This window comes from Protopterus annectens, chromosome 3.part0 (assembly GCF_019279795.1).
Source record: "Protopterus annectens isolate FY-2018-M chromosome 3.part0, PAN1.0, whole genome shotgun sequence".
In the NCBI taxonomy this organism is placed as follows: Eukaryota; Metazoa; Chordata; order Ceratodontiformes; family Protopteridae; genus Protopterus; species Protopterus annectens.
This window is the reverse complement of record NC_056731.1, coordinates 1,982,208,673-1,982,236,274: the sequence shown is the minus strand read 5'-3', so window position 1 is coordinate 1,982,236,274 and position 27,602 is coordinate 1,982,208,673.

Below are 27,602 nucleotides of genomic sequence, written 5' to 3'. Positions count from 1 at the left end.
ATGAACCTATGAACCTATGAACCTATGAAGCCTGTACTGCCATTGCAGCTGCAACTACTGCTTGTACACAATGAGGTAAAGACTGTGCCAATGGGTCCAGTTGTGATGAATAATAAGCAATAGGGCATTGCTTGGCCCCATGCTGCTATGTTAACACTGATGTCATATAACCTTGCTTACAATCTACAGTTTGGAAAAAACGTTTATGATAGTTTGGTAATCCCAAAACTAGTGAGGATGCTATTACCTGTTTCAGTTTGCAGAAGGCAGATTCTGCTTCTGGTGTCCATTGTAACAAATCCTGTGCTGCCATAGGCTTTTTATAAATCAGGTTAGTCAGTAGTGCAGATTCCAAGGCATAGTTTGGAATCCAGCTCCGACAAAAATTAGTCGTACCCAGGAAGGACATCATTTCCTTCGTGGTAGTGGGTTTTGGTGCTTGTAAAATCGCTATTTTTCTGTCCTCATCTAATGTTCTACCCTCCTTGGATATTACATATCCTAGGTATTTAACTTGTTTTTTCCAAAGCTGCAGTTTATTTTTGTTTACTTTATGTCCTTCAGTGGCTAAAAATTGTAATAGCACTATAGTGTCTTCTTTACAATCTTACTGGGTGGGGGACGCCAGCAGGATATCATCAACATAAAGCAAAATCTGACTACCTCTCGGTGGGGTAAACCCCGCCAAGTTGCTTGCCATTTCTTGTGAGAATATTGCTGGACTTTCACAATACCGCTGTGGTAGTCGCCTATATGTATACCTTTTCCCCTGAAATGTAAATGCAAACCAATGCTGGCTGTCAGGGTGTATCGGTATCGAAAATAATGCATTGCTGATGTCTACCACAGAAAAATATTTCTGTTGAGGTTTTAAATCATTCAACAGGGTGTGTGGGTCTGGCACCGTAGGTGCCCTTGGTATTACTGCGTCATTCACAGCTTGTAAATCTTGGACCATATGCCACTCCCCATTCACTTTCTTAACAGGAAATAAGGGTATGTTACATGGTGAATCAGGAGATTCCACCAGCACCCCTTCCTTAAGTAAAGCTGCTATAATAGGTTTGATTCCTACCTCTGTATCTTTTCTTAAGGGATACTGTCTTTTTTGTGGTCTAAATGCTGACTTTGGCATAATAGTAACTGGTCCCGCTGTACGAATAACTCACACATCTGATTTTCCTGTTGACCAGAGAGTTTCTGGTATATTCTGTAAGGCATTCTCTTCCTCCTTCAATAGGAGTGCTAATCAGCTGTCCTTTCTAGACTGCAAGTATACAGCTGGGCGGGTCTGAGTTATCCAATTCAACTTCTGCATTTGTATTCCCTGTTCTGATAGTTCTAGCTCTGTCTGTTTCTCCCATCTCATGACTTTTTCTCCCAAGTCTACCCATTTCACATTTTTCTCCTTAGTTAAGCTAACATGTGGTAATCGATTAGATTTGTAGAGTGCAAAGAACTCCTGGGGCAATGAACAGCTGGCTACACTGTTCCCCTCTGTGTCCCAGTACAGATTACGCAATACCAATCTGTTTGCACAGTTTCTAAACAATTCTTGCTCATATTCCTTATCAGGTCCTGGTGTGTTACAATAATACAGAGTACAGCGCAACAAATGCTGTTCATCAATGTCAAGGGAGGGGAACTTGCTGATGGCTACATTCATCAACTCCTCAGTTACCGCCCCTGGGCCAGTCGTAACCAAGTTCTGGCTGTACGAATAAAATATTTCACCCTCCGATTGCACTGCAAAGGTGTCAATTTGTCGCTGTGCTTCCATACCCTGCATAGTTGGAACTACTGCTATACCAAATAGCTGCATAAGATCTCTGCCCAAGAGGTTTACTGGGCATTTTGCAGAAACAACAATTTTGCTTTTCTGGGTCAATCCTGAAACAGGATCAGTTATCACAATATTATGGGAGAGGGGCTCCCGAAACAGCTGTCCATTAGCTGCTTTTACCAATATGTAATCAGGTGACTCTGAATTCTCTGGCAGTTTGGAGGGATGTACCAGGGTCCGTGAGGCCCCTGAGTCACACAAAAATGTGACTTCCCTCCCTTCTACCAGGAGTGTGACTTCTGGTTTTGTGTCTGCTAAATAGAGCTCTAAGCTCAATAAAGCCACATCCAATATTTCATTTTCTTCACTATCCATGACTTCCTGCACTTCCTCTATTTCTTCTGTCACATTCTCTTCTCCCTCTATCACATACTCATTTGTCCCTTCTCTGCTATCCCCTTCTAGTGATTCCTGACTATCATATAGTCAGTCCTCACCCTCCTTATCCTCCGTGGTTGCCTTCTTATTTTTCTTGCAATCCCTTGCCAAGTGTCCTTCCTTACCACATTTAAAGCATTCACCCCTTTTCTTTCGCCCTTCAAAGTCCTCTGATCGTTGATCAGATTGTTTGTTTCCCTGGGCATTTTTCTTGCCCTTTTTCCCGGACTATACTACATATGCTATTGCTCCGTCTTCTACAGAAAATACTTGGGCTTTCTTTTTCTTTTTGCTATTAAAATGCCTTTCGGCATGCCTAGCATATTCAAGCAATGACTGTAATCTGCTTGTACGATGATCTACCATGTGTTTTGTAATAAAGCTGCTTATGGGTGCAATACTGCCTTTCAAAAATGCATTCTTTAACTGCTGCTCATATGGGAAATTGTGTGTCTGATCTTCAGGAACCTGCATTCCACAATGGTTATTAAAACATTTTAATAATCTGGCATAATATTGGTCAATAGCTTCACCTTCCTGTTGGATGCATTGATTAATGCAAGTCCAGTCTGCCCTAGGCTTCCATTTCTCAGAGATTTGGTCTGTAAGACCTTTCACTCTTTTGTCTAACTCTGCGCTGCTATGTGGGAGGGGCCTGAGCGCAATATCACGAGGATTCCAGTCACCACTAATCATGTGCCAATCTGGTCCCACAACTTGTCTGACTACTTTTTCTACCTCTTCTCCGTTTAAATTATAACTTAGCCTCATTCCTTGCAAATCTTCTTGGAACTTTCTAAAATTAACTTTTGGATGGGGAATTCCCTCAGTGGCTTTCCGGATGTCTTCCAGAGTCCAGGGTCTATACACTAGAATAGTTGGGTCCTGACCCTCTTGCCCTGCCTGAGGATTAGGCACTTCTATAATTGGGCATATTTCTTCCTCACTCATATATCGTGAATTTCTACCCATTTGATATAACTCAATGTCCCCTTTTGAGTTTCCTGCCCGTGTTCGAGACCTGGTCTCGACGGGATCTCTAACAAAGATTTCACTTTTGTAGTGTCTCTACTCACAGTGACAGCAGGATATTGGAGGGGTGGACTAATTTGTTCACTTGCCTCATATTCTAGTAAGGGAGGTGGAGGGGCCAACACTATTACTAAGTTATTGTCCTCCTTATCTAAAAACATTGCTTTTGAATTATTACTCTTTTGTTCCCTTCGGTTTACTTCCTCAATCCACCTGTGTGTCTGAGGAATTCCTAATTGACGTTGCTTTTTTACCCGACCTCTAGAATCGGTTTTAAGCTGTTTGACAAGTTTGACAAGTGAGGATTTTTCTAGTTTACCATCAAATTCATATTTATTAACCCATTTTGAGTAATATTTAATATTATCAGCACGCTGTGACTGCATATATTTCGCGTCTTCTGTTAACGGCTGAATGTGGGACCTTTTTGTACAATTATTACCCATTTTGTTCTACCCTTTGAATCGTTACGTAACACCTTATTTTTACGTGGTACCACGGATATTTTTATAGTCTCTTCAGAATGACTGCCTACCTGCTCTGTTTCCCTGATCTATGACAAGACAGTAATCTTTCTGTCCCTGACTTATAGACAAAGTCTCTAACAGAACAAATACAGTTCTAGTCCCTGATCTGAAACAGAAAAGAAGGTAGATTTACCTTACCTGAGCCTTCGTGATTGATCACCTGGTTCGAGTAATCCCGTCCTTCAGTTGCCCATCAGAAAGTGGCTGGCCTATTTTGTATGACAATTCAGTCGGAGGACTTTTCAAATAAGAAGAACCGATGTGGTTTCTTCCCTGTATGGTTTCAAGCCACCTGGCCTGTCTGATCCGAGGCAAAGTGAAGGTTTCCGGTTCGAAGGACCAATTTGTCAAAGGAAAAAACTTCAAAGACCAATACACGTAAGGTTCAGATAAGGCACTTTAATTTATTTGCAGCAAGGAGACAAAAACATGCAAATACAAGGATTTGTCTAACTACTAACAGGAAGTATGTTTATTCTTATACTGTTTTACAAGACATGGCCTTCTAAGCTGACATAATCAAACACAACTTTAAGCATTGTACTACAGCAGGTGTTACTTCAGATTTTCTGCTGACATGACTAGATTTGTGAGAAAATTTTCAGAAAAACAACCTGGTCTTGGTGACCAGTACTTCATTTACAAGCGTCTATTGTACACTGTTTCTTTTCAAGGTACTTTTCTAATACAGATACAAGCAAATGCTGATTGCAGTTCATATTTTCAAGCAGGCTTTGTCCTAATTATCTGTTATTTCTACAGCTGTGTATGTTCTCATAGCACAGCAGAACTTCTTGTCTGAGTTTCATATAAGCAGTATTGTTCTATTCATTATTTTCCTAACACAAGCAGAAATCATCTGCTTCTCAGTAAATTTCCAAGGCACAAGCAAGATTTTAGCTAACAGTACAAGGTCAAAAAGCAACTGCAGTTTGTACAGATTTATGCAGTATCAAATAGAATAAATGTGTTAACCCTTTTCTAGCTCTATATGCACTAAGCATATTGCTAATACACACATTAATACATATTTTTCTAACAAGAACAAACTACTTTAGAAGATCATAGACAGCTTGTTCTGCCACACTTTCTACACACAATTGATCAGCAGTTTTTACCCTCTGCCACTAATATTTGCCAAACAGCACTTTCCACTCATAGTACTTAGTATGAGGCCCAATCTTAACAGCACTTAGATGTGCTAAGCAAACTTTTTTAAGCATTCTATATGCTGTTAAAATCAGTTCTTGTGGTAGGAAAGATTTAAGTTTGTAGTGCATAGAATGCAGTTATTACACTCCAAAATTCAGAAAAGACAAATCAATTAAGCAATCCTACAGCAGAAGAATCAATCTTAATAAATGTTAACCACACCCTGCTTAACTTGTTAAGGTCATCTCTTGTGCCAGGAAGACAAATCTGCCTGTGCTGAACCAGCAAATGATAGTGAAGATCTGTTTCTCCCTGCTAGCTGTGCCAGTAATGGGTCTCTCATTTTGTCTTTATATGTTTAGAATGTTGGTAGAATAACAGGATTTCTGTTAAACCACATTTTCTGAAGGATAAAAAGTCTGAAACCCAAATGTAGGATTCAAACTCAGTGTGGAATGGACCAAATATATGAGGCAAAAATGTGGACATTCTGCAAAAATCTGGACAGTTGAGTGGCATAGAAGGTGAGAGCCAACATAAGAAGCTGAGTTACACTGTCTTACAGACAGTGCTCACTAAGTGCTTTAGGGCTTTGAAAGCATTTTTTTCTTTTTCTGCAACCAGCAGTGTATGTCACAGATAAAGCCCCATGCACTGCAAGGAAGTATGATCAGGTCTCTGATTACAACCTTTAAATATGTGCACTGGACATGGTTGCTAAGATTCACCTCTCGAGAAAATTTATTGGCATCCATGTCTTGAACACACAAGACCAGGTTATGATCGATGACCCAATTATAATTGTATTTATCTTTTTTATGATTTTGGAGTGCAATTGCAGCACTCTGTGCAAACATTTTATAGAAAGGATAGAGCTCTGTGACACATATACTATTTCAGGCTGAAGCAACACACTGTTCAGTGCTCTGCTCTACTCTATTGCAGCACTCTGTGCAAACATTTTAAAGAAGGGATAGAGTTCTGTGACACATATACTATTTCAGGCTGAAGCAACACACTGCACAATGCTCTGCTCTACTCTATTGCAGCACTCTGTGCAAACATTTTAAAGAAGGGATAGAGTTCTGTGACACATGTACTATTTCAGGCTGAAGCAACACACTGTACAGTTCTCTCCTCCACCTTACCAAGTAGTGAAGCTGTTTAGTAATTACATCAGCTGACCAAAGATGCCATTTGCATTCACCATTACAATGTTACTGGAATCAAAAACTATAGATGCTAAACACATGCTATTCTTTTCTGCACGTATTGCGAATGTTTAAAACTTGTGCTATTTGCCGGCCCTTGCTTGAAGGCTCCTTTTACATCACTGTTACTTCATCAGAACTACACTGTAAAATCAGTAACTCAGAGCTACTAATTTTATAAAAAATAATGTTATCACAAGAAAAGACATAAGGCACAGGTGAGGTTAGCAGAACATATGCAATCCTTTCTTTTGTGCCCCCACAAGACATTTCTGAAAGTTCTACTACCTTCACACAATTGGTCAGTTTGCTGTATGTGGGGAGGCATGCAAAAATAGTTTTATGAACTAAATTATAATAATTATGATAGTTTTTATATTATGCTGTTGTGTATTGTGAACTGCAGTAGTGTGTTCCTTTATTAACAGCTGATTCCCAGGCACATCTAATTCATTCTACCCAGCTCTCAATGAATCAGAAGGCATCAGCTTTCAGAGTGGCGTCTAAGGTGTAAAGCAATAAGGAAGATAGACAGAAGTGTCTGTTTAATGTTTAACACCGTGTGATGTAGATCAACTTTTAATGCCTGTTCATACTGCTGTGAATAATTTAACAATAAAACATTATCTTTTGCATTAACAACATTGCATCTTTAAGAATAGCATTGATCAGCAGACTCCAAATACTCTTAAAATTGCATCACACATAAGGAGTTTATTCTGAATAGGTCAGCTCAGTAATCAGTAGAGCCATGACTGCAGACTACTCAGCAGCAGATCATTTTATGAAGTCACAGGTGGAACTGTCAGCCCACCTGCAGACTATGAGTTCTGTTTAAAGCAGGTCTACAGTTACCTTATACATTAGCACTATTGCTAAACAAACACATTGACTGACTGGGACTTAAGATGGAGGATCAATGCAAGTAGACATGGGAGGATCAATACAAGTGGACAGGGTATTACTTTGCTTAAAAATGGACAGGCAGTATATAAGGTACAGAAGTAGGAAGGCAGAACTACAAGATGAAGAACCCCCCCCCCCCATATTACTATTTGTCAGGATACATTTCCGAATATTTCATATTTCAATCAGTTCTTCAAGACAAATCTTTCTAGAACATTTTAAATTATATTTTTAGAAATATACTTCAGATTTTACTTTCGGCTGACCGTAGCATTAAGTTCCTTTTAGGGATTGACATTAGAGATAATGCTTTCACAATAATTAACCCTAACATTAATTTTGTTTTCAGTCTTAACAACCTGTGCTTATTCATTTTATCATACAGCATTGTAAATAAATACAGCAGGTCAGCACAATTCCCCATGTCTAGGAGCAAATATATATGCGTGTGTGTGAGTGTGTGTGTGTGTGTGTGTGTGTGTGTGTGTGTGTGTGTGTGTGCACATATATAGATAAAAAATGAAAATCTACTGGCTTGTTTGAAGTTATGTTGAAGCTAACACTAGATTAGTTAGCATAGAAAGTAGCTATACAGTTCAAAGTAGCAAAACATGATCAGAGAACATGGCCTACTTAGCAAAATCTACAAAGGGGCCAGTCACCAGAGTACCCCAGGGCTCTATGCTGGGCCCACTACTCTTTGGCATCTACTTCTTGGATGTCAAATCCCATGTCAAAGGCTTCTAGCTAGCCAGGTTTGCAGATGATTGCAAGCTGGGAGCAGTCATTGAATCACCCCAATAGGAGAACACCCTTCAGGAAGGTCTTACATAGACAAACGACTGGTGCCAAAGCCGTGGTTTAAAACTAAATACCAAAAAATCCATTATAGTACCTTTTGGGAAGTCAGACATTGCAGGTAACTATGTCATCAATAAAACACTCCTAATAGTTCATTCACTAGACAGGGATCTGGGAAATCATGCAGGTAGCAACCTAGCCTGTGACCAATCATGTGTTCAAGGAAGTAAGAAAATCCTTCTACGTTGCTCAACTTATAAGCAAGGACATAATAACTAAAGCCAAAGAGGTCATCATACCACTGCACTCAGCCCTCATCAGATTTATCATAGAGTATAATGCCCCCTTGGGTATGTACCTGACCATACACATGCAGCAACTGGATCATCCACAAAGGTTCTTTACAAAATGAATACAGAGAGTAAACACAATGTCCTGCGATAATTGCCTCAAAGCCCTGTCTCGTTACTCAGTATCATACAGACTTCTGAGAAGTGATATTTGCCTGACATACAAGACATCCTTGGACCCGGTTTTGATGAACCTTCTGTACTTCTGCAAAACAATCAGCATCATAACAATTAGATTAAGATAATTAAATTTGCTTGTGACATAAATAGGACATGTTGGAAAGAGAGCTATGTTTCTCAGAGAATCACCATTTTCTGGAACAGACTCCCAGTTCACATGAAGTAGAGTTCTTCCATATCCCTATTTAAGAACAACTTTGACCAATGAATGGGTAACTGGAAATGCACCCGTGTTCTGACATCTATGTCACTGATGGACACAGACGGTTAGTAAACCACCCCCTATATAAATCAAATTTGTATGTTGCTGCCCTGCAGGCTGTAGGCTAGTAGATGAAGACTTAACCAATAAAATAAGAAAGAAAATATTTTCAAAACATTGCATGGGAATTTATGGTATTTAATTATTTATATTATCATTGGCTCTTCAGATAGAGCACTTACTTTAATGCCAGATTGTTAGAAAGTTTTTGCTTCTGTTCATTCCAATAGATGGTTGGTAAGACCTGAATTTTGTGTTATTTTCAACATCCAAGATGATTGCTGAGAATTTGCAGGACTTACAAAGGGCTTTTTATCTGAATAAAGAACTATGAAGTAAAAGTGTTCTTCCTCATCAGAAGAAAATGCCTTCAGAAATTAGATTTTAATGTTCTTCTGTGGCCAAAGAAAGGTTTATATTGGTTTATAGCTTCAATTTTGTTCCTAGATGTCAACACTGTTTTCAGGATTAATTTAAGTCTTCCAAAATATACCTTACTAATTTTTATTTGCATTTGTTTATGTTTTATTGTTGATCATTCATCAATTCCGAAATATTTATAAACTCCCTATTGCTCAAATTCTTTTATATCACATTCTTGTCCCAAACTGATGTTTTCTGGGTGCTGGCATTTTCCTGCTTTAAAGGTTGCTTTTGCACATTTATCAAGACCAAATGACATTCTTATATATCTGAAAAAGTTTTGACTACTTTCAGTTGTGCTATCAGTTCCTCATCTGATGAGCTATATGATTTTAATTCATTGACAAAGAGAAGATGTGCATTTTGTACACTTTTTTGATTTCTAGGAGCCAAATTATAGCCATTACCTAATCTATTAAGTAGACAGCTTAAAGGGTTAAGGGCAAGACGGAATTCCAGTGGTGACAGGGAGTCACCACGCAATATCCCCCATTGAATTTTTATCCCTGGAATAATAATTTGTCCTTTATCATGGTTTAATTGCAAAGTGGTCTGCCACTGTTTCATGGTCACTGTAATGTAGGATCAGTGCAGGGTGTACCTTGTACATTTTTAAGCACTCTTTTATCCATGAATGTGGAATACTATCAAATGCTTTTCTGTAATCAACCCCTGCCATACTTAGATTCTTCCCCTTTTTGCAGTTCCCTATTATGACTTTATTTAGCAACAGATGATCCCTTGTTCCATATGACTTTCTTTTATTACCCTTTTGTTCTATTGCCATGATTAAATTTTCTTCTAAATAATTATAAACTTTGTCAGCAACTATTTCAGTATATAATTTATATGTCGTCGGAAGACAAGTTATTGGTCTATAATTTTTATTGTAACTTGCAGGTTCACTCTTAAGTAGGAGCATTGTTTTTTCCTGTTGTTAACCAGTTTGGTTTCTGTTCTGGGTGTGCATATAAATACTTCTTGCTCATGCCTAAATCTTTGTGCAAAGAGGCTAATACTTTTAACCAGAAGTTAGGTACTGCATCTGGACCTAGGGTTTTCCAATTGGAGGCTTTTCTTAACTTTATCTCAATCACTCAGTCCATTACCTCATCCCATTTCATATCCTGTATCTTTGAACTTCTTATTCATTCTTTTACTTCTTCTTTCCATTTAGCATTCTTGTTATGTTCCACAGGATCTTTATAGATATTTCTCCAAAATATATGTATTTCTTCTTTTTTGGGTGGTCTCTCAATTCCTTCTGTCTTGTTTCCCAATTCTCTATAGAAGTTTTTGGGGTCATCAATAAATTGCTTATTTTGTACTTTTCTTTTATATTTATCAATGTATCTTCTAAGTTTTTCTGCCTGTGCTGAGATTTGCTTTGTTTTCACTGTGAAAGAATTGATGATATACAAAACAATCCTAATCACAAGGGTATGCCTCGGAACAGGTTTGAATTCTGTTTCATGAAGGAATTTTCCCTAGCACTGTACATGCTGAGAAAAAGCCTGAACTCACTCAAACGACAATTCACAATGCACGGCTCTGTTGCAAATATCTATTCATTCCATCAGTAAGTCTGAGAACAAAATATGTTTGAGATTTGAAATTCAAAGATAAGAACCTATAAAATGAGGAGGACTGCAACATATTTCACAATAAAGGAAAGGGAATGAAAGTGACAAAGGAAAGCAGCATGAAGAAAAATGTATCCCATGGAGATGTGACTAGACCTTTCTACTGCCACTGTACAGGAAGGCAGAGCAAATTCAACAGAAGAGATATGATAAGCAAAGGAAAGAAGTAATGGCATCACAAAGAAGCAAGGAAATAAATTTAAGCATGAGAAGTCCAGGAAGGAGCAAATTATTTGAACACATGAGAACAAGATAAAAAAAACAGCAGTGGAGCAACTGCTGGATAACTTAGATTGATCAATCTGATTGGCAATATTTAATATAGATAGATGATATTTATTAAGAGTATATTCAGATCATATCTAAACATATTTTACCAGTTACAGATCATCCATCTATTATACAATACCTTTAACACTGTTACTTCCTAGGTTTTCCACTTATTTGAAGGTGTGTGCGCTGATGTTATACAGGATTTAAGCATATCCACTGACAGCTGTTTGTACATTGAGGATAAAGGTGTGTAACTCAAAGATGTTGTGCCTTAGCTTGAATGGCTTCACAAAAGCAAGATAAAGATTTAACAGAAGCAGGCAAAGTTGAGTGTTTTTAGGTGGAAGTGAAATGGATGAATTTGTTTATGACAAAATGGCAACAGAAAAAAATAAGTAATATATTCTAGCCGTAATAACTGAGCACTGAAATTGAAGTGTTTGCATTTTGGGGTGAAGGAGAATATCCATATTTTAGGAGCTTAATAAGGCAAAAGAGTAAACTTGCATGTTTAAAAGCCTCTATATTTAGGCATACAGAAGAGTATATGGTATGACTTACACTGCCAATGTCTGGCGTGCCCTACTCTTCCTTAACATTATAAGTGTTATTTCCCTTGAACAGATAGTTAACCATCACACTAGGGGATATGGTATCCTTGATCTTGTCCTCACAAATGCAGCCACTTCTTCCACATGGCCATATGTATCATCTTCCATTGTTGAATCAGACCGTACATCAGTGAACTTTTCCTTTAAAACTTGGGGTACTTCCCCTGTGAATATCTCTGTGGTTAGGGATGTCTCAAATGCAAACCTTGTTCAGTTGCTTGATAACCTAAAGCTGCTAAACGCTCATCTGACTTCTAATTCCACTTAAACATTTGTATTGATGAGGCAGCCCTTATCTGCACAAAATATACTGAGAATTTAGAAACAAAGCCATATTGTGGAATACCTGTATAACTAAAGTATATAACAAGAGAAAACAATGTTACATCGTTATATTTGTCTTAAGCACATACTAAAGCAAACCAGTTAAAGTTGAATATGAACATAAAATAGCAACTAAAACAAAAATTACTACAGATCCTTATTTATCTTTTACAAGAAGTCAAGAACCAGCACTCACCAGTGTTCAGAACTAGTCTACAATAATACTGCTCACTCTGACCCAAAGGAAAAGTTAATGGTCTAGCTGACAAAGCCAGCCCCTTTAATTACAATGAAATAAACCCTCTTAATCCTCTCAAAAGCTAAGGACAGCTAATCTAAGGGCACTGATAACAAACCAGATATTTTGATAATTAGTACCAGATATGATCAATCCTCTACACTGATTTCATTCTTGAAGCCTGGAAAACAGCCATCATAATGCCATTATACAAGGCCGGCCTAATAACTGATCCTGTTAACTATAGACCCAATAGTCTTAGCAGCCTCATAGTTAAAGATGTTATCTCAGACCTCATTAATCTGGACATTGTAATTGTATTAATCCTGGACCCTTACCCGTTCAGCTTTGTCAAACAAAGGTTGTATGTTTTCAGTCTCAAAAAATTGTTTGAAAAAGTCACCAAAACAGCTAATAGTAGTTATGCAGTACATTCAGCATATCTCAGCCTCACAAAGACATTTGGCAGTATTCTCATGCAGATATTATCGATAGACTTATAAATATTAATATTAATTTTTATGTTGTATAGTAGATAGCTAACCAGTTGTCTGACAGAACCCTAGTAATTTAGTTCTCAGGTGTTACTTCTGAAAGCATAAAAATTATAGTGGTGTACCATAAGTCATTGTTTTGTCCTCTTATGTCTGGATCCTACTTCTCATATCTTCAAGCCAATACTCCTGGCCTATGGTTATGAGGAGTGCAAATTGAATGTTATTACCTGACCTTCCACTGACTCACAGTTGCCCCAGTATGAGTTAGATCAGGTTAAAAATTGGTGAAAGGACAATCTTAAATTAAATGTGAAAGAAATGTACTATAGTTCATTTTCATAAGTAAAATATTTTCCAATAACATATAAATTAAACATCCCCCCCAACTGGATACTGTTGTAATGGGCCTAGGCACTCTTGTTGATAATTTCTTTTATTTTGACCATCACATATCTGCAGAAGTTCAGAAAGCTTTCAATATGACTCATCACATTTCCAAAGATATCTCCCTTAGCTCCAAAGTATGTTAATTCCCCACCTTATTCATATATCATCAGACCCATTATTGAATACAATGCCTCTTTTGGTATGCGTATAAGTATATCATCCACTTGAGAGACCTCTGAGATTTCTGTACTAAAAAGGATTAGTGCCCTCAAAAAGGTTTATTACTAGGGCAGGCTAGCAGCTCTTACTGTGCTAAGTTACTTCAAGATTCTTCCATAGGAATCCATGTCAAGCCTTTCAAGTCATGAATAATCTGAACCTTTTTGACCTCCTGTTCATTCACACAGCAAAAGGTTCCTCAAATAACCAGAAAAGGGAAGTAAACCCTTCAACAACAGATAAGTAAGACATGCTGGTATGAAAGGTACATACTGTAACAAATCTCAAGCCTCTGGAACAGATGTCCACTAGTTGTAAAGCAGAATTGTGTTTTTTTTTTTTTTCTTGATTATGACATTAACTTGTCTGTACTTAAGGTATAAGGAATGCTGAAAAAAAGACTAAATGATTGTGGGAAAAAGAAGTGCCTCTGCAGATAATGATGGTACTTAACATTGTACAATTTAATCTACGTGTTATATAAACCTTCGGATAACATGCCTTTCACTCTCTTGTATACAGCATGCCGAAGTTATTGACCATTGATTGAGTTTCAGCAGAAATCAGTGCAAAGTTAATGTACTTCACTTTGTTTACATTCTGTTATTATTGACATTTGATTACCATGATTATTGATTACTTGAGTAAGAAGGAGTCCGTTTTCAGTGGAGTCAAAAACCAAATGGCTAACACCAACGTCAGACAGTAATACACTTAATAACAGCAAAGCTTTCAGCTATCAAGTACCCTTCCTGAGAACTTAATAAACTTCACCATAAAACATACAATTTATATATATATATATATATATATATATATATATATATATACACATCAATTAAATAAATCTCACAGCCAATAAAACAATTACTCACAGTAATGAATCCTTAACGAAACATATACATATAACAAATATAAACTACATTATCTCCTTAAAAATATCATAGAAAAGAGTATTATTAACTATTTATATTAGACAACCTTTTGTTTTAACTTTAAAACAAGTTTAATAGAAACCATTTGATTTAACCCTGGTAAATGATCAGCTTGTAAATGTAGAATCCATTGTAATTCCATATTTTCCAATTTTAAGTTTAGATCACCCCTTCTGTTTAATCTTGTCATAATATCTATAACCCTAAACCTAAAACTATGACCTATATTTTCAAAAACATGTTTGGCTAGGGAATTAGTTAGTATTTGCCTTCTTATCTCAGAATTATGTTCAATGAGTCAATCTTTTAAGCATATGGTAGACTTTCCTACATAAAAGCATGTACACTTCATGCAGATAGCCAAATATATGATGTTATTGGTATTACATGTAGCTAAACAATAAAACATAAAAGGTTTATTATTGTTAGGATTAATAAAAATATTGTTAGTCTCAATAAATGCACAACTGCAACAATTATGACAAGCAAAAGTATCATGTTTAACAATTTTACTTCGCACATGTAGTTCCCTCAACTCTTTATAACACAATCTTTCCTTAAGGTTATTGCATTTCCTATAGGTAAACAATGTTTTGTTGGTAATAATATTATCCAAGCCAGAGAAACTTCTAAGAATACCCCGATTGTTAGCTAGAATTTGTTTAATTCCACCACTGCATCTATTAAATTTAGTAATATAATGAACATCTGCATAGTGGCTACCATTACTATTATTATTATAGTTACTAGCACCCTCACCAAAAATGGCATACATTAAGTTGTTCTGTTTTGTAAAGCATAGTTTTTAGCATCCTCAAGCAATTCATTTTCATAACCTTTGCTCTTAAACGCAGTAAAGGTTTCGTCAATCTAGTAACTACATCTTGACTCACCAGTATTCAATCTACTCATATGCATAACCTGACTTCTAACTACCCCCATATATATATATATATATATATATATATATATATATATATATATATATATATATATATATATAAGGGGGGTGCATACTAGTTCTATGCAAATACTTGTTTTTATTAACATTCTTCTTATAAACACTGGTTTGTAATTCCAAGCCATCATAATCGATATTAATGTCTAAGAATTGTATAATATTCCCTGAGTATTGCATAGAAAATTGTAAGAAATTTGTGGTGGTATTAAGATAATTCACATATGCAATGAGGTCAATCTCATCCCCCTCCCATATGAAAAAAATATCATTCACAAACCTCTTTAAAAATGGTATTTTTCCCACCTGATTTCCAGATTCTGAATTTGTATAAGTGTCTTCCCACTCACTTAATACCAATGTGGCATAGCTGTTAGCAACGGGGGTGCCCATTGCAACCCCTGTAGTCTGGTGATAGTATTTTTTATCATACACAAAGATATTGCATTCTAGAACACTCTCCAAAAGTTGTCATATGGTTTCTGTTTGTCTGCTTGTGGCATGTCTATGTCTATTTAGGAGGTCTCTAATAGCTGTAACAACATATTCATTCGGAATCATGGTGAAAAGGGATTTTATGTCCATAGTGACCATAAGAAAGTTATTAGGTATTCTCATACTATACCATTCATGCAATTGCTTTAAAAAATCCGCTGTATCCTTGAGGTAACTTTTTACATACCTCAAATATTTACTTAGCTGGTCTTGTAAATACACTGAAATAGGTTCAGTAATCCATCCACAGCCCAATACAATGTGTCTTATTGGGGTCCAGTGGATGGATTTATGGATTTTAGGTATGCCATAAAGAATGGGAAGTGTAGGATTTGAGACTGTTAAATGCATAAATAAATCACATGAAATATCATTCATGAATTGTTGGTCATACAGTAATGCATTAATCTTATTAATAATCTCATCATCCTGAATACTATTTATTTCTAAAAAGGCTTGAACATCATTAACTATTTCCAACATGCTGTTGTGATAATCTAACTTATTCATTATCACAATAGCTCCCCCCTTATCAGCTTCTTTAATTATTATATCATTATTTCTTTTTAATTCACATAAAGCCCGTTTTTCTTCCATTGTTAAGTTATAAATACATTTGAATAATTCTTTGATGATACTTTCTAATCTGCGCCTCACATGAATTGTAAAATGCTTGTATAATGGGATGGCTAATTGGAATGAAAGTACTACTACACTTATACAGGCACGCTATTCTGGGCAGAGCCATGCAGTAATTTTAAATCCAAACTGCATATGAACAATTTAAATCAACGAGGGCATCTGCTAGCCCTTCTAAATTAGAGGGAAAAATTTTAAGCCTTTTTCTAATAAAGAAATATGATATGAGTTAATTACAGTATCAGACAAGTTAACAACACAAGAGTCATTTATACTTAAGCCCCTGTTTGTTTCTTGCTCCTTGTTCTTGGTCCACTCCAGCTCCTGTTCCTCCTTCTTCCTTGTGACCATCCACTCACTTGTTGGTATTCACCTCCTCCGGTAACTTGAAACGATCAACCTGCTGGGGCTTTGAAAAAACGCTACCACACCTGTTTCCTCATTCCTTTCATTAATGGTTATTTGTTGAGTTTGCAATGCCACTATCATTGCATCAGAGTTCTGAGAGGAAGTGTGCATGTTGTGTGAGCTGGAAGTTGTAACTTATGCAGTTCTGTCCCTGATATTGGACCAATTACATTATCGTTGGTAGGAGTGCCCTGATTGGTACCAGAAAGAACCAATGGAGCTCTAAAATAGTCTAATGCTCCAACCAAATTAGTGTCCACCAAAGTTATAGAATGTTTGGACGTATTAGTAATATTATTGTTCACATATATATCATCTTTTGGCCATGAAAATATAAGGCCATTATTAAAGACGTTAATGTCACGATTCAATTTCTTCAGTTTAACCCCTTCAAGCTTTTTATCATAAAACAAGAGTTTGTCCAACCTTTTACTATACTCTGTAATATAGTTGGTAAAACAGGGTTTACTGGAAAGGTCAGCTTCAATTTTTAAGATGTCTTTCTGCAGATCACACTCGATGCAAACAAAATGTTCATTCATCAGTTCCATATATTTTAAACTAGTTTGGATATTTAAAAAACAAAAGTGATCGTAGCCTGATAACACCGTTTTCCAAATTTTATTGTAACACACTAAGCGCTTTCATCCAGCTAATCCGTGGGTTTCATCAGAGTAAAAACATTACTGTGTTACAATAAAATTTGGAAAACAGTGCTATCAGTCTGCGGATCACTTTTGTTTTTTATTATTAGTTTTTTATTGTTCGCATTTTTTGTCAATAGTTTGTATATTTAATTCTTGCCATTGTTTTAGCAAAGAAGGGTAGGTATTGCCGTAAGATGGCATCTTAACCACCTAAAGTCTTCTAAGCACAACACCCAGCTCAATATAAGCAAGAAGGCTATACCTTTGCCATTATAGGGACTTAAACCATTGTACTTTTCCCTCCGACTGAGAAAGTAAAGAATGGAAATTAGAGTCTTGTTCATTCAGGGTGATTGGCTGCATAGATGGCATTTCCTGCAGTCCATTCAATAGTGGGTTCTGCCGGTTGGATAAAAGTTGAGACAGTGTCATTGACATCAGGAATGGCTGTGTAGAAACAGGTGAAAAACAAACTGTCTCTCATCTCTGTTGCATCTTAAATATACTATAATACAATGTCAAACCAAAAGACCAACAGGAGTAAAGGTGTAGCAGTAAAAACTCTGTTATATCAAAAAAAAATGGCTAACACTGTCAGACAGTAATAAGTTTACAGTAAAGCTTTCAGGTATCAAGTACCCTTCCTCAGTGCTTAATAAACTTCACCATAAAACATACAATTTATATATATATATATATATATATATATATATATATATATATATATATATATATATATATGCATCAATTAAATAAATCTCACAGCCAATAAAACAATTAATCACAGTAATGAAACCTTAAAGAAACATATGCGTATAACAGGAAAACTAAAAAACTGCTCCAAACCAAGACCAAAAGACACGGACACCAAAGGTTAGCACTTTCATTCACTTTAATATGCTGTGAACTACATCAGAAAAACACTCTAACCACCCTGAAACAGCATTTAAATACTTAATTAGCAGTCACATGACTGAATAATCATAGTTTAAAAAGAAAGCTCATTTTTATAAATGTAAAAAAATACATACAAAAATCCATATAGTGGAAATAGTAATTAAAAAGTCTTTTGTACATTCTAATACATGTTATAAAATGAAGTTTTAAAAAATCTTTATAGCTTAGTTTGCAAAAAACACTTTATGTTAATGGTGTCATTTAGACCTGGTGCAACATCTCCACCCAAGTAAATTTGCCATAAGGATTCTTTGCATTCTAACCAAGTTTTATAATAACCAGAAAAAGTTTCTTGACTGACAGTATCTATCACTGAAGAAACACATTTTTTGAAGTCAATACAAATACCAGCATGTTTTGCCAAAGCATTGGTTTGTTCTTTTATCTTAATTGCTAAAAGATGTTCATAAATACTTCTTTTTAAACACCTAGTAGTCTTTCCTATATAATAACTTGGGCAGGATAAACATTGTGCAACATATACCACCATTTCACTTTGACAAGTGTAATATCCTTTGGCCCAAAAAGTTATTTTTATGTGACTAAATTCCACTGAAGGTGTGTTACTGATGTACCTACACTGTCTACAAGAATTACAAGAATAACTACCTTTTTTCTGAATGAGTGCACTTTTTATATCAATTTTGTTGTTGCAACCCTGTTCTAATAAACTCTTAATGTTTATAACTTTTTTTATAAATAAACAGAGGTTGCAGTCCTATAATCTTGGCTAAATCTATATTACCTAGTACAATTTACCAATTGTCAACTATAATTTTTCTAATGGTCCACATCTCATTAACTATCGGAAGTGGAAATGAAAATGTAAAGCCTTTTTTCAAATTCTTGGAGTGGTCACTGGTACCCATTCATACCCATACTTCATTCAATGTTTCAAATTGGGTGTGACCTCTTAAAATTGGGTTTACTTTGCTGTCTCTTAACTTTAGAACTTCATTTTATATTTGGTTCAACCATAATGTGTCATAACCTCTAGCCTCAAATGAAGTTCTCAAAGTCTCCATTTCTTTTATAAAGTCAGTGGGCCGGATTCACGAAGGCTTGCACAGAGTCTAAGAGTAGTGTAAGACGGAAGACAGGTAATATGTCTGCCAAGCAATTCAGCAATAACCGGCAGAGGCGTGCATGAGAGCTTCTAAAGCTACTATTGCACGGACAGTGTTACCTCCTTTGCTGCTGAAAGCTATGCAAATGAGGTAAATTTGCAATCCAGGAAACACTAACCTGTCCATGGAAGAGTAGTGTTATTTGCAGAAATGTACTCCGTTGTTAAAGGAGTACTGTTCTGCAAATAGCTAAACGGAGCTATGACAGCTCCAAATAAAGGATGCATCTAGTTGAGGAAGCATGCCAATGGCCAAATATAAGGCCATTGGCATTTGCAAATGCTGTAAATCCTTAAAATCCAGTTCTTTTTTTTTTCCCCGATTGCAGATGTTTAATTGTAGCACAGCGGTGTGCAAATGTGCTGCGCTTTAAATAAAATGGGCATTTTCACTAAAAAGCTTGTTCTGCCATGCAGGTGAATGGCAGGCTGAAAACAACATGGCCACTGAGTAGTGGTTGATAAGGGGGGGGGGGCTCAGTGTGAGAGATGTAACCAAGCATTAGTAGGCAATCTTATGCAAATGAGGATAAGGATAGTGAATCCCAATATTCCCCGGCATGTGAGCCATGTCCCAAGAGTGTATGTGTAGGAGTGTAGGAGTAGGGGAGTAGTAGACTAGAAGATAGGTGACATCATGAGGGGGTATGTCTGAAAGACTGTAAGCTGATTGGAGTACAGTGGCTTGTGTTTGCCCTGAGTTGCTCAGGATTGCAAGAGGCATGTCTACAGTTGTCCAAGCTAAAAACAAGAAACCAAAGGTGTACGCCGTGGATATATCTGAAAATTCTTGCAAATGGGCACACAGCATGTTTGCGCGGCGCTGCCCCTTGTGGAAACAGAAAGGGAAAAAGGAAGGAAAAAAAGTAGTAGGAAGTTAACCAAGGAGAACTAGCAGAGCTGACAGGTGAAATACATCAGAATCAGCCAATTACACAGGCAGTAGACTAGCCCAGCCCAGCTCAGCACTTTAAACTCTGCAAACAGCAGTCTACCCTGTTTTTTTCCCAAGAACTCTGCAACACTGCAGTATACAAAGAGTGAAAACTTAAAAAGCTTAAGTCAGACAAAATGTTAGGGGCTGCTATTGCTATCATAAACCAACATGTGCAAGGTGCTGAAGGTGGTGATGTTGTGAATGCTGCTGAGCAACCCACAGTGAAGAGACGGAGAAGAGTGTACAGACCCAGGGTAACCTACCAGGGACTACATGAGCTGGCGATAGTGGAGCACTATAGAGTGGACAGAGACCTCCTGCAGCAAATTGTTGAGCTGTGCCAGCCACACCTCACACACAGAACCAACAGAGGGGAACCCATTCCAGTGGATACCAAGGTATGTGTTGGCCGACAAATTCAGCTACGGGTACCTTCCAGAGACCAACTGATGATATGATGGGGGTTTCACAGGCATTAGCATCCAGGGTACTGCACCAGTTCCTGGATGCCATGTCAGCACATGTCGGTGAGCACATATATTTCCTCAATTCCAGTGAAGCACTGGCCAGCAATATGCGTCTTTTCCACCAAATAGCAGAATACTCTGAGGTAGTGGGTACAATAGACTGCATGCACATACACATCAAAGCACCACCGGTGAATGGGTTAGGGTCTACATCAACCGCAAGGGCTTCCCCTCCATCAACTGTCAGGTCATGTGCAATGCGCAGGGCATAATAATGAATGTGTGTGCTGGCTGCCCTGGAAGCTATCATGATTCCCACATCTGGCATCTGATGCAGCTATACCAGAGATTTGCCAATGGGGACATCCCTGACGGTCACCTAGTGGGGGATGCTGGATACGTACTGCAGCTGTGACTGATGACACCCATCGGAAATGCACACACACCCGAATAAGAACTCCATAATGAGGCACACACACAAACAAGAAATATTATTGAGCATGTGTTTGGGATGCTCAAGTCACAGTTCTGGTGCCTGGACACATCTGGTGGAGCCTTGCAGTACTCACCAACTACATGTACCCAAATTGTCATGGTATGTGCCATGCTACACAATATGATCCTGCGAAAATAGCTGCAGCAGGAACAGCATGGGGCAGGGCCAAACAGCCCCCACCATTGCCAAGGCCTGCACAGGCACAGTGTGACTCGGAGGAGGAACAACCTGAGCCTGCCCCAGTAGGCAGAAGGAGGCATGCCCAGTATGCCTTGGCCTTGGCAAAGAGGCAATGCATAGCACATACACTGACTCAGTAGGAACCCTGGAAATGACACCTCTCTCTGACTCGCACATACAATAAAAGAGATGTATAGGGAGTGTACTATGTGTATCCAACATAGGCAGTCCTGCAGCACCACCTGAGGCATGATTTCCCTATTTTAAGCAATATAAGCAGTGCTAAGCACATTTTACCACTATTTAGCATATTTAAGCACAATTGCGCAGAGCTGCACACCGCACAAACTAGTGCAACGACGGGCAATGTTGGGCAACGTTGGGCAATGTTAGGCAAAGTCGAGCAAAGTCAGGTAAACACGCTGACACCTGCTTTACTGTTCGTTAACCAGTCAGTTCTGCCCAGCAGGAAAATAAAAAGCAGTGACAGGGCTCGAACTCAGGTTACTGGGCACTATAGTCACAGTACTGAACCACTAAGCCATGACAGCATTTCACTGGCACAGACACAGCAGGACAATTGTAGACTAACGCAAAAACAAACAAATGCTTAACGTAAAAACAAACAAATGCTGTATCATGCCCTCTGAACTTCCCCCCAGGCCTATGCAGACAGATAACAGCAGGCCAGGCAGTGTGATGTGGGTTGGGTAGGCTATGAAGTCACAAACTAATATATGTGAAATTGGAAGCTATGGTCTGTAATACAGTAGTATGCCTCAAGCCAGTATGATAGGCAACAGTACAGACTGAAATGGAGTACCTGCCATAGCAGTGCAGGCCTAGCAAATGTGTATAAGTGTCAGGTGAACCCCTCATCCTATGTACACCCACAGTAACAATCAGGTGTGTCCCCGGGTAGAAATGTTCAAATAATAGCTGCCCCCCTGTATGTAGAAATGTTAATAAGTCTATGCAAAGTGACTCATGGAAGCCCTGCAGGCACAGCATGCTTCCTGTTGATGTACAACACAAAGGTGAGCCTTGAAGTAAAAAACAACTTGATTTTTCACACACATATAGTATATATGTCCATACTGGGCATGCTCACACACTTAAATAAATTAAGCAAATGTGAGGCAACAACATACTGAAAGGTCATACTGGACATGCTCTCACACTTAGGCAATGTCTGAGTACAGCAGTGGGCCACACTTATCTGGCAGTTGCATATGTTTTACCCCAGGAACCTGTCACTATTCACCAATCCTGCCTTGTGCACACAGTTATATGAAAACAGACACATATAATATATTAGAACCCTGTCATAATCAAACTATGTACTACAAGTACTTAAGTTGTTCACAGAAAGTGAAAAAGCAACGAAGATCTATAAATCTGCAATCAGTATCATGAATAAACAATGTGCACTCCAAACATTATCCAATCCATGTTCTGGCAAAATAATCTGTGAAGGAGTCCATAGGGAACCATAATGCTTCCTTCTGCAATGTCATAAATAGCAATGTACACTCATCTATGTCCTGAGTCAGTGCAAACTGTAAATGACTGACATTGCCAACATTCTGTCAGACAGGCTCATATATACATAACCCCATCTCACTGACAAAAGGCCCTATCATCATACCTGGAGATTGTGAAAGCACAGATATCACATATAGAATGGGTAAACAGCTCCTTCCAAACCTGAAAACATGGCATCTATGGGAGTACATTGTTTCCCTAGCTGTGTCATAAGTGAACTCCAGAAGAAACAGACCCTGCACCTGAACAGTCTGTTGAGCCTCACCCTCTGTACAGGATATGAAACTGTTGAATGTGTTACAGCAACGTTTGGCACACTCCACAAGTGTTGGTGCACAACAGACCATGGGAACTATTGTCTTATAAGCCTATTAAGCCTGATCTGCAAGGCCATAGAGTCCATCATGATGGAACTCATAAACAGAGCCATTGGGAGCCTACAAAAACCCAACCCTACCAATTTTGGTTTGGTCAGGGGCAGATCATGGCTCCCAAACCTGCTAGACTGTTTTCAAGGCAGTCACCCAGGACATACATCAATGAAATGAGCTACACACATCCCACATAGTCCTTGAAAAGCCCTTTTCCAACATCCAAGACACATGTCATATCCACAAAATCAACAACCTGTGCATAAATATGTATGTCATCTGATGGATTGCCAACTGGGGCACAGATAGATCACACAAGGTAAGAATTGTAGTCTTCTGTTTAAGCTGGTAACAACTGCTGTTCACCCATGGCTCAGTCCTGGGACCCCTCCTGTCTGGTGTATACTTTTCAGAAATACAGTCAAACAAACAAGGGCTATGTTTACCAAAGTTTGTGGATGACTGCAAAAAAGTTGTCATAATTGATGTTTGGGACAACAGAGACATCCTTAGAAAGGGTCTCAGTCAGACAGATGTGGTGTCAAAATTATGGCCTTGAACTACAGTCATACAAATACCACATAGGTGCCAACACCCTAAATATGGAGGTGATAATAAAGGATCTATGGACACATATGGATAGTCATCTCTACCTCCAGAAACACATTCACAAAGTGGTCAGACAATCATGCTATGTGTTCCCACAAACTGCCAAGATCTTTGCGTGTAGGTCAAAGGAGGTTCCCTCTACTCATCAGTCATCAGACCCGTCAGAGAATACCACAACACACTTGCGATGAATCTGACTAGGCACTTGCAGCAGCTGGAAAGACCACTGAAGTACCTCAATAAGTGAATTACTGGCCTCAAACAGTTTCCCCATGCAACAAGACTGAATTTAACTCAATCTGTACTCTGTTGCATACTGTCTTCTCAGGAGATCTCTGCCCAACAGACAGGTCCATGTCATGGCAACACTCAGATCTGCTCTGAGCTACAGCTCAATGGCACTAAATATACAGACCCAGCTGATGTTGCCAACATCCTGGTAGATAGGATCAGTGCTAACTTTACCCCCCTCTCACCCATGAAAGAGCACATCTCTATAACGGAAGACTGCAAAGTTGCTGTCATCATGACTGCACAGGTAAAAAACACTCCCCAAAGCCAGTATCACAGCATCCATGGGACCAGACAACTTCCCAGGCTGTATTCTACGCAAACTACAGAACGAACAGGCACCACACCAACGTACCATGTTCAGTCACAGCCTCACCTCAGGCTTTGTGCCTGCTGAATGGTGCACAGCGATGGTTATCCCACTACACAAAGGTGGAAACACCACGGACCCCAGGAACTAGTGCCCCATTAGCCTGATGAGCCTGCTCTGCAAGGCCATGGAATGTATCATCATACAATTTATAAAAAAAGACATTGGTAATCTCCAAACTCTGGACCACAACCATGTTGGGTTTTTAAAATGCAGATCATGTCTCCTAAACCTGACAGACAACATTGAAGCAGTCACCAGAACCATAGACAAGGGTAAGGTGGTTCGCACAGCCTATGTAGATCTTGCCACAGCTTTCAACACCATCCCCCACTTTGGAATTACAGATAAACCCACTAAACTAGGTATAAATTGCTTTGTCACAAGATGGGTTGCCAACTGGCACACTGACAAAACACACACTGTGAAAGTAGCAGACTCCAAGTATGACTTTGGACCAGTGACGAGTGCAGTACCACAGGGTTCAGTCCTGGGCCCTGTCCTATTTTGTATCTACTTCCCTGAAGTAAACCTTAACATGGAAGGTCTGTGGTTAATGAAGTTTCCAGATGACTGCAAACTAGGAGCCATAATTGTAAATACTAAAGATGTGGACATCCTACAAAAGGGCCTCACTGAGACAGATGCCTGGTGTCAAAGCCATGGCCTCAAGCTCAATACCAATAAGTGCATTGTCATCTCTTTTGGTAAAAACTCTGTAGCCATAAACTACAACATAGGCGGTAGTATACTTAACACTGAAAGTGTGATAAGAGACCTTGGGTCACAGGTGGACAGTGGACACACCTGTGATAATCACATCCCCACAGTAGTCAGGAAATCCTTCTATGTGGCACACCTCATTACAAAAGGTGTCTCATGCAGAATAGAAGAGGACATTGTTCCTCTCTACTCATCACTCACTAGATCCATAATAGAGTACACTGCCCCTTTTGCTATGTACCTCACAAGGCATCTACAAGAACTGGAAAGCCGCAGAAATACCTCACAAAGAGCATTAGCAGCCTGAAATACATGCCATACACAGACCGCCTCAAAATGCTCCAGCTGTACTCTCTCACATATTGCCTACTCAGAGGTGATCTCTGCCGAACATACAAAGCTATGTCAAACATAGAGCTGTTGGACATGCTCCACATAAAAAACTCACAATCCCACTGATCTTCGGCCCCAAAACCCAATACAAAAGGAAGGGGTGTATCCATTTAACTTATGGATACCCACACCTTCAGGTTAGTGGCAGAGCATAAGGCCTTGGAGACCATGCAAGTGCAACTAACATTGAGCAAAGCTGCTTATCAGATTGTAGCTTGCTACAGATCACCTACCTTGTTTCAGAAACCTCACTCAGTGTTCCTGAGAACAGTGGAAAATATAAAGGTCCTATCAAACACCATTATATGAGGAGATTACAACTACTCAAACATTGAGTGGAAGAATTACTCGTGTACAACGTCCTTTGCCCAATGTTTCCTAGAGTTTAAAAACTCAAATGCCCTGGAACAGCTGGTAACCACGCCCACTAGAGGTGACAACATACTGGACCTGATCATCACCAACATGGGGTACCAGTGTTCCACAACAGAGATAAACTCCTCGCTGGTAATATCAGATCATAAAGTAATCACACTGGACATCCACATCCCCCCCCCCAGTCAAGGAAACCACTGTGAAGACATTTTCAAAAGCAAACTGCACACCTCAAGACCAAAGTGGAAAGTTCCAAAGCCCCCTTGCTATAGGATACTGCTATACAATCTGCCGAATCATTTACAAGTGCATTCTATGAGCATCTACAGGGATGCATGGATTGAGACATCCCAAATAAAACCAAGATGCACTCCTCCAAAAATAAGAAACCGGTTGTCACCCATAAATAAGCTATAGAACAGAAGGAGGAAACGAACACATGATAGAGCAAACTTTACAAAAGGAAAGGCATCACTGATCATTATTAGGAAGAAACAATGATCACTCATAAAATAATACAAGGCCAGTTTCTAAAGACAAATTGCCAAGGAATGTAAGAATAACAACCACAAAGCCTTCGTTAGCTATACCAAACATTTAGGTGGCAACTCTCAAATATGCTGTCAGCTACTGCAAAATGGCAAAAAATACACTGAACCAACTTACATTGCCCACATCCTGGAGGACAAGTTAAGTGCAAACCCCCCCCATCACTCCCAAAAGGGGCTGTGTCCATCCCAGAAGAATGCAGAGCCCCAGACGTCATGGACATGCAGGTAAAAACAGCCCTCTCCAAAGCTAAGAACACAGCATCAATGGGACTGGATGGTGTCCCAGGCTGTGACTTACACCAGCCCCAAAAGGAACTACACCCTCACATACATTCACTGTCCAGACTCAACCTTACCACAGGCTATGTATCCAAAGAATCGCATAGAGCAATAGTCATCCAGCTCCACAAAGGGGGTGCCACAACAGAACCAGGAAACCATTGCCCTATATGCCTACTCAGCTTGGTCTGCAAAGCTATGGAGAAAATGATCATGGAACCCATAAAGAGAGACATTGGGGACCTCCAGACACTGGATTCTACCCAACTTGGCTTTTTTAAAGGCAGATCCTGCCTCCTAAACCTAGTTGACTTATTTGAAACTGTTACCAAGGACATAGATGGAGGTGAAAGTAGTCCACACAGCCCATCTGGATCTTACTAAGGCATTTCAACACCATTCCCTACTCTGGCATCACGGACAAGCTTACCAGCTTGAACATTAACAGCTATGTCACAGGATGGGTGGACAACTAGCTCACAGATAAAACACACATGTTCAGAGTTGCGGGTGCCATGTCCAACTCTAAACCAGTCACAAATGGCATCCCACAGGTCTTGGTCCTGGGACCCCACCTGTTTAGTAGATACTGC